General features: G+C 38.7%; 1 protein-coding gene across 1 annotated transcript in view; it reads right to left on the bottom strand.

The window, feature by feature from the left end:
• Positions 1-16,539, bottom strand: part of SAMD9L (sterile alpha motif domain containing 9 like) — a 37,803-nt gene extending 21,264 nt beyond the window's left edge. The window contains exons 1-2 of the mRNA XM_007522493.3: positions 16,374-16,539; positions 120-246 (exon numbers count right to left, since the gene is read on the bottom strand). The gene's annotated coding sequence lies outside the window, so the exon portion shown is untranslated. The remainder of the gene's footprint in view (positions 1-119; positions 247-16,373) is intronic.
• Between the last annotated feature and the right edge of the window lie 362 nt (positions 16,540-16,901).

Raw genomic sequence — 16,901 nt, 5'->3', positions numbered from 1 at the left:
TAAAGAAATCACTTAGCTACACTGGCATGTATATTTGCTTTTAAAGTTGACTTGGCTTTTGGAAACCAGTTCTTTAAAGAAACTGATGAAACAAAGATCTTTAATAATTAAAAACTTACCAAGGCTTTTCAGAAAGTTTGTACTTTTTATATCCGCAACTTCAACTAAGTCTTCATGAAGTTCCTCGACCTTGAGCTATTATAATAGTTGTCATTCTTGAAAATTTGCAAGTCATCATGGCAGCATCTATGAGGAAATAGAAGCATAGACAGAACAGATTTGGTCCTTTTCTAGTTTTGCCCGAGGCTATATTTGTAGAATTTATTACATAAAAAGGAAGATGAGATGAGAGAAGTAAAAATTTGAAAGAACTAGTGAAAGAACAAATTTTTTCACTTACATAACATGTCTTCTAATATTTAAATGCATTTAATGAAATATATAATCAGAGTGTGTTAGGAAAATATTCTCTATCATTTTTCAAATGGAAAAAAAAGAGAGAGAGGCATCAAGAGAAGTTTTATACATTTTCCCCATGATTTTACAGTCCCTGACATTTAGTCTCTTAATAAAAAATTGCCTAGTAAATAAAATTTTCATAAAGCAGTTAAATATAAGGATTTTTTTTTAATTGAGCTCAGCCTTTACTAGTTTTGTTATAGAATGATTATTTCACTTGATTTGAGTCTCAGCCAGAAATCTGGAGAAATATCTTTGCTGTGCTACCAGTAGGCCAAAATTAACACTGGCTTCAATCATCTGATTGCAAAGAATTAAAAATAAGTTGCTTATTATTATTATTATTAGATAGGGACAGAAAGAAATTGAGAGGGGAGGGGGAGATAGAAAAGAGGGAAAGAGACAGAGAGACACCTGCAGCCCTGCTTCATGACTTGTGAAGATTTCTCCCTGCAGGTGGGGATCAGGGGCTTGAACCCAGGCACTTACACAGTATGATGTGAGCACTTAACCTGGTGTGCCACTGCCCAGCCCCTAAAAATAAGTTTTACAAAGAAAAATTAAGAAATGCATTTTCTCCTTCAGTCCTCTTGAATAACTCAGCTTCTTAACACCTAGTGTCATTATTCCCACTGTTTTCTGTTGTATCAAACCCAAGCCCCCAAATGAGGGTTTTTTCTCACACTTGTTGATCCATAAAGCAGGACATATTAGCACTCAGAGTCCTCTGCATCAGAGTCCCACCACCTCTGCTGTTTTCACCTGTTGCCTCTTCTCTAGAAAGCTGTTTTAGGGACTTGGGGAGGCATATCTGGTAGGGTGTACATGTTATGTATAAGAACCCAGGTTCAAGCCTCTAGTCCTCACCCACAGGGGAAAAGCTTTAAGAGCAGAGAATTAATACTGCAGCTGTCTCTCTTTCTTGCTCCCTTTCTCTTCCCTTCCCTTTCAACTTGTCTCTGTCTCTATTCAAAATCTGAATAAATAAGAAGAAAAATAAATAAAACAAAAAGGGAAGCTTATCTCCTGGTGAGAGACTCTCTCCTTTTTACTATTATACTCTGAGTAATTCTGATATGATATATTTTCTGGGCCAGTATTCTAATAGGAATTTAGTCATCTTCCCAGATATCCTAAAGACTGAGAAGATGGACATTAGATGTTATCCTTTGTTAGGGTTAGGGTTAGGATTCTAAGAATGAAGCTCCATGTTAAAAATCTCCTGTTGTGGCTCAGGAAATAGACGAAGTGTTGAACTCTCAAACATGAAGCCCTGAGTTTGATCCCTGGTGTTGGATGAACCAGAGTGATGCTCTGGTTCTCTTTCTCTCTTAAACAAATAAATATTGTGGCTTCCAGGAGGCATGGCATGGCCATGTAGTAATAGGTTACAGAACCGATCTCTCCCAAAACAAATATTTACAACTATTGAAGGAATGTTCTTCCACTTCTGTGTGTCCTTCTCTATTTCTTTTAACAGTGGCTTATAGTTTTCATTATAAAGCTCATTCACTTCCTTCGTGAGATTCACCCCAAGGTATTTTATATTTTTGGATTCAATTGTAAATGGTATCAAGTCTTTGATTTCCCTTTCCTCTGACTTTTTGTTTGGATGCAGAAATGCCATGGATTTATGTGTTTTGATTTTAAATCCTGATGCTCTACTGAATTTATTAATTATTTCCAGTTGTTTTTTGGTGGTCTTTGGAGTTCTCTTGCTATAGTATTATGTCATCAACAGAGTGTAATGTCACCTCTCCGGAGTCCTACCCCTCTAGGGAAAGTTAGAAACAGGTTGGGGATGTGGACTGACCTGCCAACACCCACATCTAGTGGAGAAGCAGTTACAGAAGCCAGTACTCCCACTTCCTGCATCCCCAAAAGAAATTTGGTCCATACTCCCAGCAGGGGAGAAATAATAGGGAGAAGATGAATAGAGGGCTCTGAACTCCATCTTCATCAGGACCCAGAGATAGAAGAGAAAAAATAACATTCAGTAATAGTAATAAGCATAGGTGTGACTTGGAGAGAAATAAGATGGAACTATGGAAAAATGGACAAATGTATACATATATAGACAGCTACAGAAATAATAGTTCACTCATTTCTACAACCTTTGGAGAACTGCTGTAGCTTCCAGTGGAAGGAATGGAGATACAGAACTCCTGGTGGGAATCGTTTAGAATTATACTCCTGTCACCTTATAATTTTGGAAATCAACATTAAGTCACTAATAATTTTTTTAAATTTTTTATTTAAGAAAGGATTAATGAACAAAACCATAAGGTAGGAGGGGTACAACTCCACACAATTCCCACCACCCAATCTCCATAACCCACCCCCTCCCATGATAGCTTTCCCATTCTCTAGCCCTCTGGGAGCATGGACCCAGGGTCATTGAGGGTTGCAGAAGGTAGAAGGTCTGGCTTCTGTAATTGCTTCCCTGCTGAACATGGACGTTGACTGGTCGGTCCATACTCCCAGTCTGCCTCTCTCTTTCCCTAGTAAGGTGTGTCTCTGGGGAAGCTGAGCTCCAGGACACATTGGTGGGGTCTTCAATCCAGGGAAGCCTAGCCAGCATCCTGGTGGCATCTGGAACCTGGTGATTGAAAAGAGAGTTAACATACGAAGCCAAACAATTTGTTGAGCAATCATGGATCCCAAGCTTGGAATAGTGGAGAGGAAGTGTTAGGGAGGTACTCACTGCAAACTCTAGTGTACTTCTGCTTTCAGGTATATATTTTGCAGTAGTTTATGGATACGTGTGAACATAAGCTCTCTCTCACAGAAACTGGTGTATATCTAGGTTATGGGACTTTGTTAGAAAGTGAACCACCTGAGATGAAATTAGAGTGTAATATAAAAGGAAAGGTCTCACCCGAGTAATGAAGCTGAAGGGTTGTCATTCCACACGTGAAGTCTCTGGACACAGTCTGAGGTGAAGCATGTTGAGGTGTCAATCGTTGCATTGGTTAGGTTGTGATTGGTGGATGCAGTATTATTTGGTATGGATTGGGAGACGCATACAGGAAAGTGGGCCCTATCCAAGGGTTCCAGGACTGGGGGAAGTAGGGGCTCTATAGTGGAGATGTGAGGTTCCTGCTGTCTTAGGGTTCCAAAAGACAATCGATAGTTAATGTTATCATCACATTATTTGGTAATTGGGTTAACTTTGAAAAGTCCTTTTGTTAGGAGGATAAAGATGAGTATGGGATGATCCCACTCATCAACAGAAGTTGAGTAAGAAGATCTGAAAGGGAAACTAAAAGCAGGACCTGATCAAATTGTAAGTAGGGCACCAAAGTAAAAACCCTGTGGTGAGGGGTAGACATGCAGCTTCCTGGGCCAGTGGGGGGTGGGAGTGGGTGGGAGGGATGGGTCACAGTCTTTTGGTGGTGGGAATGGTGCTTATGTACACTCCTAGCAAAATGTAGACATATAAATCAGTAGTTAATTAATATGAGAGGGGGAAAATCAGTTGTATGTCTCAAAGTTTCTCAAAACACAAACTGAATCTTTTTAATATATAGGCTGTGTTTTTGATATGCGGACTCTCTCAAAAGCCTAAACCAAGTAGATTAGAAGCATCCAATAGCACAGCTATATACAAGATACTGGATACTGTACAGCAAACCCTAACTAATAAAATTTTTAAAAAGAGTAAGAGAAACCAAACAGAACCCAGGAAATTTGTACCAAAAAAAAAAAAAAAAAAACATCAAGCGGTCTGCTGGTGACACACCTTGTTGAATGCACATGTTACAGTTTGAAATGACTTCGGTTCAGGTCCTTAACTCCCACCAAAGGGGGGAAGCTTTGCAAGTAGTGAAGCAATGCGGTAGGTGTCTCTCTGTCTCTCCTTCTATCTCCCTTTTTCTCTAGATTTATGGCTTTCTTATTCAATAAATATACTTTTAAAATAAGTTAGAAAATAACTTACCGACAAAAATTATAGTTCAGGGTTGCCAAAGTGGCTAAACTTTATAACATAGAGCATAGTAAAGGCAAAAGTTAAATGGAAGCAGACTTTGATGAATCCAAAACTCATTAAGTCCTTTGCTATAATTCTATAAAATAAAATTTTGAGTTATTTTTAAAAAAAAAATGCTGTGGGAAGGGGAAGAATCAAGCTCAAAAACGTTTTTAGACCTCACATGGGATCAGAATTTTTACCAGCTGGAGTGGAAAGATTCCAGGAAGCACATGGATCTTTTCATAAAGACTTCAGAAAGAGGAAGTCTTAATAGTGCTGTTAGATCAACTCTAGATTAAATTCTATTCTAGATGTACTACTACTATTCTAGATGTACTACAAACATGTGCAAAGGAATCAAACTTTATATAAATAACCCAGCTGTTCATATCAAAGGTAAAAAATAGGTGTCACAAACTTTACTTTTCAATAATACAAATGTAATAATTTATCTAATCAAATTCTTATACGTGAGACAAGCAGGAAAATATTATCTATTACCAAGAGAAAAAGTAGTCAATAGAAAATCAACTCTGAAAAATTACAGAGATAATGTGATTAATAAAAAATTGAAATTGTATTGGTTTTTATGATTAAGTGCTATTATAGTTTTAGCACTTTGTGCTCTAAAAAGATACCTGAAATAATTTCAGTCTTCCTACATTTATTGAGACTTGTTTTATGTCTCAATATGTGGTCTATCCTTCAGAATATTGTTCATAAGCTCCAGAAAAGAATGTATATTTCTGTACTTTTCTATAGGTGACATCAGGCTATTGACATTTATTGATATTATTGGCTTAAGGTATTTCTTTTTTAAATTCTTTTATTATCTTTATTTATTTACTGGCTAGAGGCAGCCATAAATCAAGAGGGAAGGGGAGATAAGAAGGAGAGAGACACAGAGACACCTGCAACACTGCTTCACCACTTGCAAAGCTTTCCCCCTGCAGGTGGGGGCTGGGAGCTCGAACCTAGGTCCGTGCTCATTGTAGCATATGCACTCAACCAGGCGTGCCACCATCTGGCCTCTTTATTTAAGGTATTTCAATGCCATTATTCTAAACTTTTCTGGAGGCTGGGTCAACCTACTATGCCACTTGAAGACTGGTCCTGAAATGAGTGCAGCCTAGAATGTTAGTACCTGTGACTATGGACTGTGAGCTCAGACTGACAGGGACTCAGAGGTCACACAGGCTCCTGTGCTAAATAGGAATATATATGGGCCCTCAGTCAGATCAAAGGGGTAAGTAATACAATTTATATACTTTTCTCATATTGGGGAGCTACTCTTTGCTCTAATACAGCTTTCTATCCCTATTTTCCACTCTGACACCATCTTTCCAGACACAATTTTTAGTCCACCTGCATTTTAGCTATTAGGCTCAGGCAAAAATTAACAAAATCATAGGCCTCTTGTATATAAGTTCCTAGCTTCTTTCCACCTGAAGATTTCTAATATCATCTGTATTCCTACCTTTGGGTTCCTGTTTATTAAATAATTTGTCTTGCTTTATATCTTACCACCTTTCAGCCACTGAGTTGCAGCTGCTACCTCCTGATCACCTCTGGGCAGGTGATCTCACCAATGTATTTTGGAATCTCACCTCTCCAGAGCCCTATCCCAGTAGAAAAAGGGAGAAACAGGCTGGGGGTATAGATCAACCTGCCAGTATCCATGCCCAGTGAATAAGCAGTTAAAGAAGCCAGATTGTCTACCTTCTACAGCCCATGAAGAATTATGGTTCATGGGGGGTTCCCGGAAGATGGCGAACTGAGAAGCTTCTAGTGGCGTGAGCTCTGATCACATCTTCTAGAAACAGTAGGATTTTCTGCCTTTAGCAGGCCAGTCAATAAGGGGTCCTAGCGGTGACACCAAGGTGGTGACTATAACTTAATTTGGGTTAAGAATTAGAGTAAAGGTGGCACGGACTAGCGGGCAGCTGCTCCAGACTTCCCAGGCAGCGGCAGGCAAGGCGGGTGCTCTGGGCACTGTCCTCCGCCCAGGAAGGCGGCTCCTCCGCCGGTTGCAGAGCGCTGCTGGGTGGCCGGCAGAGGACCGGGAGGGAGCACTGTAGCTTGGGGGCTTTCTCTTGGAAGTCTCCGGGGACCACTGCGACCCTGAGGGCGGATCCAAAGACTTCTTGAGTATAGCTCTCATTGGATCAAAGGACTTGGAGCTAGTTTTCATAATCGAGAAATCCTTTAAAAAAGTCTGGATGGGGGGGTTTCCCGGAAGATGGCGGACTGAGAAGCTGCTAGCCGCAGAGCTCCGAACACATCTCCTGGAAACAGTAGGATTTTCTGCCTTTAGCAGGCCAGCCAATAAGGGGTCCTAGCGGTGACACCAAGGAGGTGACTACAACTTAATTTGGGTTAAGAATTAGAGTAGGGAAAAAAGGGGGAAAAAATTTTTTTTCTTCCTTTTAATTTTCAAGCATACCTCCGTCCCGCCCCTCCACCCCATAAGCAGTCCCTGGGGACCAGCTCCTAGCAGGATCCCCCACACCATCAAACAGGGTGCTTTTTTGAATTCACTGATACACATTTGGGAATTTCCTTTCACTGCTCTTTAATTACAACTCTTTTTCTTATCTTCTCCCTTTTCTCTCTCTTGTCTCTCTCTCTTTTTTTTAATCTTGTCATACACTTCTTCCTTCTTCTTTGCCTTTCTGAATTTGTGAATTATTTTGGGGAAGAAATCTGACGCAGAGTGGACTCTCTATGTGTGTATCTCTGCTCTAGTTTCCTTTCCCCTCTTGTTACTCCTAGAATATACAGTGGATAGTAGATTTGCATAACTGTCTATTCTTGCTATCCTTTCTATCTTTTCTATTTCTTCACTGGGATTTGGTTACTATTTTTTCACGGACTGGAGAAATTGTTTGGCTAACTGGTAACGATTAAACTACTTCAATACTTACTTCAGTTGCTACTGTAATTCCTGAGATTGGTGAGTGCAATTGTCATAAAGGTATTTAGTACAGTGTTACTTGTACTCAAGACACAACAACTGAAGAACAAAAAAAAAGAAACACATAAATAAAAAAAATGGGTAGATCAAAAACAAATAAAACTACTACTCCAATGAATGAAGACAAGAGCCCAGGAGAAACTACAAATCAGCCAGAAGTAACCATAGATAAGAAAAGTATGCAAGCAATAATAAACTTATTAATCACAGAAATGAAAACAACATTGGAGGAAAGGAATGGCAGTATTAGGGAAAAAACAGTTGAGACCCCCTAGGAAAATACTGATTATGTTGATGCAATTAGAGAACTGAAAGCTGAAATAGCTGTAATGAAGAAAGAAGCTGAGGCAAGGGAAAGCAGACTAACAGAAGCAGAAAACAGAAATAGTCAGACAGAGGATGAGTTAGAGAAAACAAAGAAAGAGGTGAAAGAATTTAAAAAGAGACTGAGAGACACTGCAAACAACAACAGAGACATATGGGATGATCTCAAAAGAAGTAACATTCGTATAATTGGCCTTCCAGAGGAAGAAAGAGAGGAAGAGGAAGCAAACATTCTAGAGGAAATAATAGAAGAAAACTTCCCAGACCTGAATAACAGAAAGGATATCAAGATTCAAGAGGCCCAGAGAATACCAAACAGAATCAACCCAGACCTGAAGACACCAAGACACATCATAGTTACAATGAGAAGGAGTAAGGATAAAGAAAGGATCCTAAAGGCTGCAAGAGAGAAACAAAAAGTCACATATAAGGGAAAACCCATAAGATTATCTGCAGACTTCTCCACTCAAACTCTAAAAGCCAGAAGGGAGTGGCAAGATATCTATCGAGCCCTGAATGAAAAAGGGTTTCAAAAAAGGATAATATATCATGCTAGACTTTCATTCAAACTAGATGGAGGGATCAAAACCTTCTTAGATAAACAACAGTTAAAGGAGGCAACCATTACCAAGCCGGCCCTGGAAGAGGTACTAAAAGACCTCTTATAAACAAGAACATCACTATAATACTTGCAATATATCAGAGCAAACAATTTTTTTACAACAATGGCACTACAATACATTAAATCCATAATATCAATAAATGTCAATGGCTTAAACTCACCCATCAAAAGGCACAGGGTGGGGAGATGGATCAGAAAACATAACCCAACCATATGCTGCTTGCAAGAATCCCATCTGTCACAACAAGATAAACACAGACTTAAAGTGAAAGGATGGAAAACTATCATACAGGCTAACGGACCACAAAAAGGGCAGGAACAGCCATTCTCATCTCAGACACGATAGATTTTAAATTAAATAAAGTAATAAAAGATAGGCAAGGACATTACATAATGATTAGAGGATCAATCAGCCAAGAAGACTTAACAATTATTAACATCTATGCACCCAATGAGGGACCATCTAAATACATTAAGCACCTACTAAAAGAATTTCAAAAATACATCAATAGTAATACAATAATAGTGGGAGACTTCAATACCCCATTCTCACACTTAGACAGATCAACAAAGCAGAGAACCAATAAAGATACAAGAGAATTGAATGAAGAGATCGACAGACTAGACCTCTGGGACATTTTCAGACTCCTCCACCCCAAAAAACTGGAATACACCTTCTTTTCAAATCCACATAACACATACTCAAGGATAGACCACATGTTAGGACACAAAGACAGCATCAATAAATTCAAGAGCATTGAAATCATCCCAAGTATCTTCTCAGACGACAGTGGAGTAAAACCAACATTTAACAACAAACAGAAAATTATTAAAAGACACAGAATTTGGAAACTAAACAACATGCTCCTTAAGAACCACTGGATCAGAGACTCACTCAAGCAGGAAATTCAAATGTTCCTGGAAACTAATGAAAATAAAGACGCAACCTATCAAAATATTTGGGACACAGATAAAGCAGTACTGAGAGGGAAACTCATAGCCATACAATCACATATTAAAGAACAAGAAAAAGTTAAAATAAAAGGCATTACTGCATACCTTAAGGACTTAGAGAAGAGGAACAAAGGAACCCTAAAGCAACCAGAAGGACAGAAATCACTAAAGTTAGAGCAGAAATAAACAACATCGAAAATAAAAGAACCATACAAAGGTTCAATGAAGCCAAATGTTGGTTCTTTGAAAGATTAAACAAAATTGACAACCCCCTAGCCAGACTCACCAAACAAAAAAGAGAGAAGACTCAAATTAATAGAATTGTAAACGATGGAGGAGATATCACAACTGACACCACAGAAATCCAGAGAATCCTGAGAAACTTCTATAAAGAACTATATGCCACCAAGCTAGAGAATCTGGAAGAAATGGAACAATTCCTAGAAACATATGCCCTTCCAAAACTGAACCAAGAAGAACTACAAAATCTAAATGCACCAATCACAGACAAAGAAATTAAAACCGTTATTAAGAATCTCCCCAACAACAAAAGTTCTGGACAAGATGGCTACACAAATGAATTCTACAAAACTTTCAGGAAACAGTTAATACCCATACTTCTTAAGCTATTCCATAAGATTGAAGAAACAGGAATACTCCCTTCCACCTTCTATGAAGCCAACATCACCCTGATACCAAAAGCTGATAGGGACAGAACAAAAAAGGAAAACTACAGACCAATATCTCTGATGAACATTGATGCCAAAATATTAAACAAGATCTTGGCCAACCGGATACAGCAACATATCAAAAAGATTGTTCATCACGACCAAGTGGGATTCATCCCAGGAAGGTTCAACATCCGTAAGTCAATCAATGTCATTCACCACAGCAATAAAAGCAAAGCCAAAAACCACATGATTATCTCAATAGATGCAGAGAAAGCCTTTGGCAAAATCCAACACCCATTCATGCTCAAAACTCTACAAAAAATGGAAATAGATGGGAAATTCCTCAAGATAATGGAGTCTATATATAGCAAACCTACAGCCAACATCATACTCAATGGACAGAAGCTGAAAACATTCCCCCTCAGATTGGGGACTAGACAGGGCTGTCCACTGTCACCGTTACTCTTCAACATAGTATTGGAAGTTCTTGCCATAGCAATCAGGCAAGAGAAAGAAATCACAGGGATACAGATTGGAAGGGAAGAAGTCAAGCTCTCACTATTTGCAGATGATGTGATTGTATACATAGAAAGACCTAAAGAATCCAGCAGAAAATTACTGGAAGTTATTAGGCAATATAGCAAGGTATCAGGCTACAAAATCAATGTACAAAAATCAGTGGCATTTCTTTATGCAAACACTAAATCTGAAGAAGAAGACATCCAGAAATCACTCTCATTTACTGTTTCAGCAAAATTAATCAAATACCTAGGAATAAAGTTGACCAAAGAAGTGAAAGACTTGTATGCTGAAAACTATGAGTCGCTACTCAAGGAAATAGAAACTGATACCAAGAAATGGAAAGATATCCCATGCTCATGGATTAGAAGAAAAAATATCATCAAAATGAATATTCTCCCCAGAGCCATATACAAATTTAATGCAATACCCATCAAAGTTACACCAAGCTTCTTTAAGAGAATAGAACAAACACTACAATCATTTATCTGGAACCTGAAAACACCTAGAATTGCCAAAACCATCTTGAGGAAAAGAAACAGAAATGGAGGCATCACACTCCCAGACCTTATACTATATTATAAAGCCATCATCATCAAAACAGCATGGTACTGGAACAAAAATAGGCACACAGACCAGTGGAACAGAATTGAAAGCCCAGAAGTAAATCCCAACACCTATGGGCATCTAATCTTTGATAAGGGGGCCCAAAGGATTAAATGGAAGAAGGAGGCTCTCTTCAATAAATGGTGCTGGGAAAACTGGGTTGAAACATGCAGAAGAATGAAATTGAACCACTTTATCTCACCAGAAACAAAAATCAACTCCAAATGGATCAAAGACCTAGATGTCAGACCAGAAACAATCAAATACTTAGAGGAAAACATTGGTAAAACACTTTCCCACATACACCTCAAGGACATCTTTGATGAATCAAACCCAATTGCAAGGAAGACTAAAGCAGAAACAAACCAATGGGACTACATCAAATTGAAAAGCTTCTGCACATCCAAAGAAACTATTAAACAAACAGAGAGACCCCTCACAGAATGGGAGAAGATCTTCACATGCCAGACATCAGACAAGAAACTAATCACCAAAATATATAAAGAGCTCAGCAAACTTAGCACCAAAAAAGCAAATGACCCCATCCAAAAATGGGCAGAGGATATGAACAAAACATTCACTACAGAGGAGATCCAAAAGGCTAATAAACATATGAAAAACTGCTCTAGGTCACTGATTGTCAGAGAAATGCAAATTAAGACAACACTAAGATACCACCTCACTCCTGTAAGAATGGCATACATCAAAAAGGACGGCAGCAACAAATGCTGGTGAGGCTGTGGGGACAGAGGAACCCTTTTACATTGCTGATGGGAATGTAAATTGGTACAGCCTCTGTGGAGAGCAGTCTGGAAAACTCTCACAAGGCTAGACATGGACCTTCCATATGATCCAGTAATTCCTCTCCTGAGGTTATACCCCAAGGACTCCATAACACCCAACCAAAAAGAGGTATGTACTCCTATGTTGTTAGCAGCACAATTCATAATAGCTAATACCTGGAAGCAACCCAGGTGCCCAACAACAGATGAGTGGCTGAGAACGCTGTGGTATATATACACAATGGAATACTATGCAGATATAAAGAACAATGAACCCACCTTCTCTGACCCATCTTGGACAGAGCTAGAAGGAATTATGTTAAGTGAGCTAAGTCAGAAAGATAAAGGTGAGTATGGGATGATCCCATTCATCAACAGAAGTTGAGTAAGAAGATCTGAAAGGGAAACTAAAAGCAGGACCTGATCAAATTGTAAGTAGGGCACCAAAGTAAAAACCCTGTGGTGAGGGGTAGACATGCAGCTTCCTGGGCCAGTGGGGGGTGGGAGTGGGTGGGAGGGATGGGTCACAGTCCTTTGGTGGTGGGAATGGTGTTTATGTACACTCCTAGCAAAATGTAGACATATAAATCAGTAGTTAATTAATATGAGAGGGGGAAAATCAGTTGTATGTCTCAAAGTTTCTCAAAACACAAACTGAATCTTTTTAATATATACGCTGTGTATTTGATATGCGGACTCTCTCAAAAGCCTAGACCAAGTAGATTAGAAGCATCCAATAGCACAGCTATATACAAGATACTGGATACAGTACAGCAAACCATAATAAAAGGACTTTTCAAAGTTAACCCAATTACCAAATAATGTGATGATAACATTAACTATCGATTGTCTTTTGGAACCCTAAGACAGCAGGAACCTCACATCTCCACTATAGAGCCGCTACTTCCCCCAGTCCTGGAACCCTTGGATAGGGCCCACTTTCCCGTATGCGTCTCCCAATCCATACCAAATAATACTGCATCCGCCAATCACAACCTAACCAACGCAACGATTGACACCTCAACATGCTTCACCTCAGACTGTGTCCAGAGACTTCACGTGTGGAATGACAACCCTTCAGCTTCACTACTCGGGTGAGACCTTTCCTTTTATATTACACTCTAATTTCATCTCAGGTGGTTCACTTTCTAACAAAGTCCCATAACCTAGATATACACCAGTTTCTGTGAGAGAGAGCTTATGTTCACACATATCCATAAACTACTGCAAAATATATACCTGAAAGCAGAAGTACACTAGAGTTTGCAGTGAGTACCTCCCTAACACTTCCTCTCCACTATTCCAAGCTTGGGATCCATGATTGCTCAACAAATTGTTTGGCTTCATATGTTAACTCTCTTTTCAATCGCCAGGTTCCAAATGCCACCAGGATGCTGGCCAGGCTTCCCTGGATTGAAGACCCCACCAATGTGTCCTGGAGCTCAGCTTCCCCAGAGACACACCTTACTAGGGAAAGAGAGAGGCAGACTGGGAGTATGGACCGACCAGTCAACGTCCATGTTCAGCAGGGAAGCAATTACAGAAGCCAGACCTTCTACCTTCTGCAACCCTCAATGACCCTGGGTCCATGCTCCCAGAGGGCTAGAGAATGGGAAAGCTATCATGGGAGGGGGTGCGTTATGGAGATTGGGTGGTGGGAATTGTGTGGAGTTGTACCCCTCCTACCTTATGGTTTTTCTCATTAATCCTTTCTTAAATAAAAAATTTAAAAAAAAAGAATTTTGGTTCATACTCCCAGAGGGACAGTGGAGGGGATGGTACAAGCAACTCTGATGGTAGGAACTGAAATGAATTATACCCCTGTTATCTTGTTAATCATTATTAAATCACTAATGAAAAATTTAAAAGATAAAATCATATTGTCAAAAGAATTTTTAAAATCTACTCATGTGGTACACCCGTTTGTTATGCAATTTAACTTGTTTTTTTTAAAATTTTATCTTTATTTATTTTTTTTATAGAAAACGAGAAGGGGAAATAGAGAGGGAGAGAGACAGAGAGACACCCACAGCCCTTCTTCACCACTCTTGATGTATTCTCTCTGCAGGTGGGGATCAGGGGCTCGAACCTGGGTTCTTGAGCACTGTAATATGTGCTCTCAACCAGTTGTGCCACCACCTGGCCCAGCAATTTTACTTCTGTATGTCCACTGATTTACTGTGTGCTGTGTTTAGTGTGACTGCTACAAGGTGAATTTTTTACTACCACACAGGGGACAGTTTTCTTACTTCCTTTTGTTCATACTCTGCCTACAAATATGAGGAATATATAAATATGCTTCTCAAGTAAGGTCACTTACATGTATTCAACAAACCTATAGTCTTCTGTTAATAGGAAACATTGACAATGTCTTGGACCATATAATACACTAATCTTCAATAATGTCCTTGGAGATTTTATAAAGTCAGAAGTTTCTCAACATCATTTACCCCACAAGAGCAGCTGTGACAATATAGTGTAATGAATCTTTTATATTTGGTTTATATTTGCTTTTGAAAATTTGTGCTTTACCAGGGACAGGGAGATAGTGAAGTCCTAAGTGCAGTAGCACCAAGGCTCAAAGGTCCCAGGTCCATTTCCAATCCCTCAAATCACAATAAAATAGAACTGGGTAGTTCTCTGGTTCTTTCTCTCTCTCTCTCTCTCTCTCTCTCTCTCTCTCTCTCTCTCTCTCTGTCTTCCCTAAATAAATATCTTAAAATTGTACTTTACCAATTTCAGAATACCTGCATAAGTAAGGACCAAAATTGTGACTGGGTGGAGAAAATTTGAAAATGCTTTGTCATAACTCTTGGCTTCCTAAGGACCTTGAGCTTCCTGTTTTGAAACAATTGTGAATATAAATGTTACTACTTGTGATAACAACACTAATAATTGGTAAAGGTGCTACTGGATGCTATTCTCAAATGACTAGTCTAGTATTTTCACTTTTTTAGTTATTGAACACAAAATACTAAATCAGGAGAGTTCTTAGAAACAAGTAACTTCTTCTTCATACCCACTATCATCTCAAGGAGGTCTCTAGTAGTACAACAAATATTCATATTCTGAGGAGTTGCTTTGCTCTGTAAGACTCTTAGACTAATAGTATCTCTCTCCCTCTCCCTCTCCCTTACCTTCTCCTTCTCTCTATCTCCTGCAATGATATGGCTGACAGAAATTATAAACAAAGAAGTTAAGTTTCATTTTCCTGAAGTTTCTATTTCAGTTCTTAGTCATATTGCTGCACTAGATAACTGTAAAGGAAATATACTATAGGTAGCTTCTTTCTCAAGGGTGTTATCTTCAGTTAAATGTAAAGCTTCTAACAACATCTTAAGTATGGAAGATAGAATTTTGATAATTGCACAACTATCAGTTTCCATGAAATCCTTTGTGCTTAGATTTTTTTTTGCTTAGAATCCTTTGCAGTTTGTCTTTCTTACCACCCTATGCTACCAGAGCCACTCTCACTTGAAAAAAATATACTTGACAATGTTTCTTTTTAAATAGCACATAATAATAAAAGTTGATTTGCTTAAATATATTGATATACATTCAATCCACTGATATTTCTAATTACTTCCAATATTTTAAATGATTAATGATTTATACAGAGATATGTCTTTACAAAAATGTTATAACTAGAATCTATAAAGATGCATTGGGAATGGTGAGGACAGTGGTGCACCTGGTTGAGCGCATCTGTCACAATGTGCAAGGGCCCCTAGTCCCTAGTTTGAGCTCCTAGTCCCCACCTGCAGGGGGAAAGCTTTGCAAGTGGTGAAGCAGTGCTGCAGGTGCCTCTCTTTCTTTCTCTATCTTCCCTACCCTCTTGATTTCTGGTTGTCTCTATCCAATAAATAATAATAATAATAAATTTAAAAGTAAGGCATATGTTGCCCCAAAGCATTAAAAAGTAAAGTGTAGGGAGTCGGGCTGTAGCGCAGCGGGTTAAGCGCAGGTGGCGCAAAGCACAAAGACCGGTATAAGGATCCCGGTTCGAACCCCGGCTCCCCACCTGCAGGGGAGTTGCTTCACAGGTGGTGAAGCAGGTCTGCAGGTGTCTATCTTTCTCTCCTCCTCTCTGTCTTCCCCTCCTCTCTCCATTTCTCTCTGTCCTATCCAACAACGACAACAACAATAATAACTACAACAATAAAACAACAAGGGCAACAAAAGGGAATAAATAAATAAAATAAATATTTAAAAAAAATTTTAAAAATTATTAAAAAAAAAAGTAAAGTGTATAAGTTGAGAAGCAATTACAGAAGCCAGACCTTTCATCTTCTGAACCCCATCAAGAATTTTGGTCTATATTCCCAGAGGGATAAAGAATAAGGAATTTTCCAATGGAGGGGATGAAATATGAAACTCTGGTGGTGGGAATTGTATGGAATTCTACCCCTATTATCTTACAGTCTTGTTAATTATTATTACTAATAAAAATAAAATAAAATAAAATGTAATAAATGACTCAGAAACTTACCAGGATTTTCCTGAAATTTTTCTCTTTTGTATCATGAATTTGAAATAGTTGATTTTAACCTTTGCTTCCTTAATTCGTCTTCTGATGGTGAGGAGATAGATGACTGTCAAGATCTCTTTTAAAAACTAGGATTCTAGGCTGTGGGACTCTTGATGCTTCTGCTCTGACTCTTCCAGGGGTTGTGTAAGAACTGCATAGCAGAAGTAGAATGAGGAAGTCCCTGGTAAACTCTTAAGCAGAGAGTTTCAGTTTCACTTGAGAAAATATTCGTAAGGCTGCTAAATATGAAAAAAAACTTGCATCATACAAAAATTATCAATACATTTGATCTTTAATTAGAAACTATTCACCAGGCAGAATTTTATGCTGTAAAAATTAATGAACTCAGAAGGGAAGAAAATATCAACAGGAAAAAAAAGTGGAAATACTTGGAGGACATTAAAACCTCAGTGTGATTTATGTGCCTGCCACAGGTTGAATTGTGCTTGCCCCAAATTGTATTTTGAAGTCCAATATGTGACTGTCTTT

Source organism: Erinaceus europaeus, chromosome 8 (assembly GCF_950295315.1).
Source record: "Erinaceus europaeus chromosome 8, mEriEur2.1, whole genome shotgun sequence".
Classification (NCBI taxonomy): domain Eukaryota; kingdom Metazoa; phylum Chordata; class Mammalia; order Eulipotyphla; family Erinaceidae; genus Erinaceus; species Erinaceus europaeus.
The sequence above is the reverse complement of the archived record's forward strand: the minus strand, read 5'-3'. Positions and strand labels throughout refer to the sequence as shown.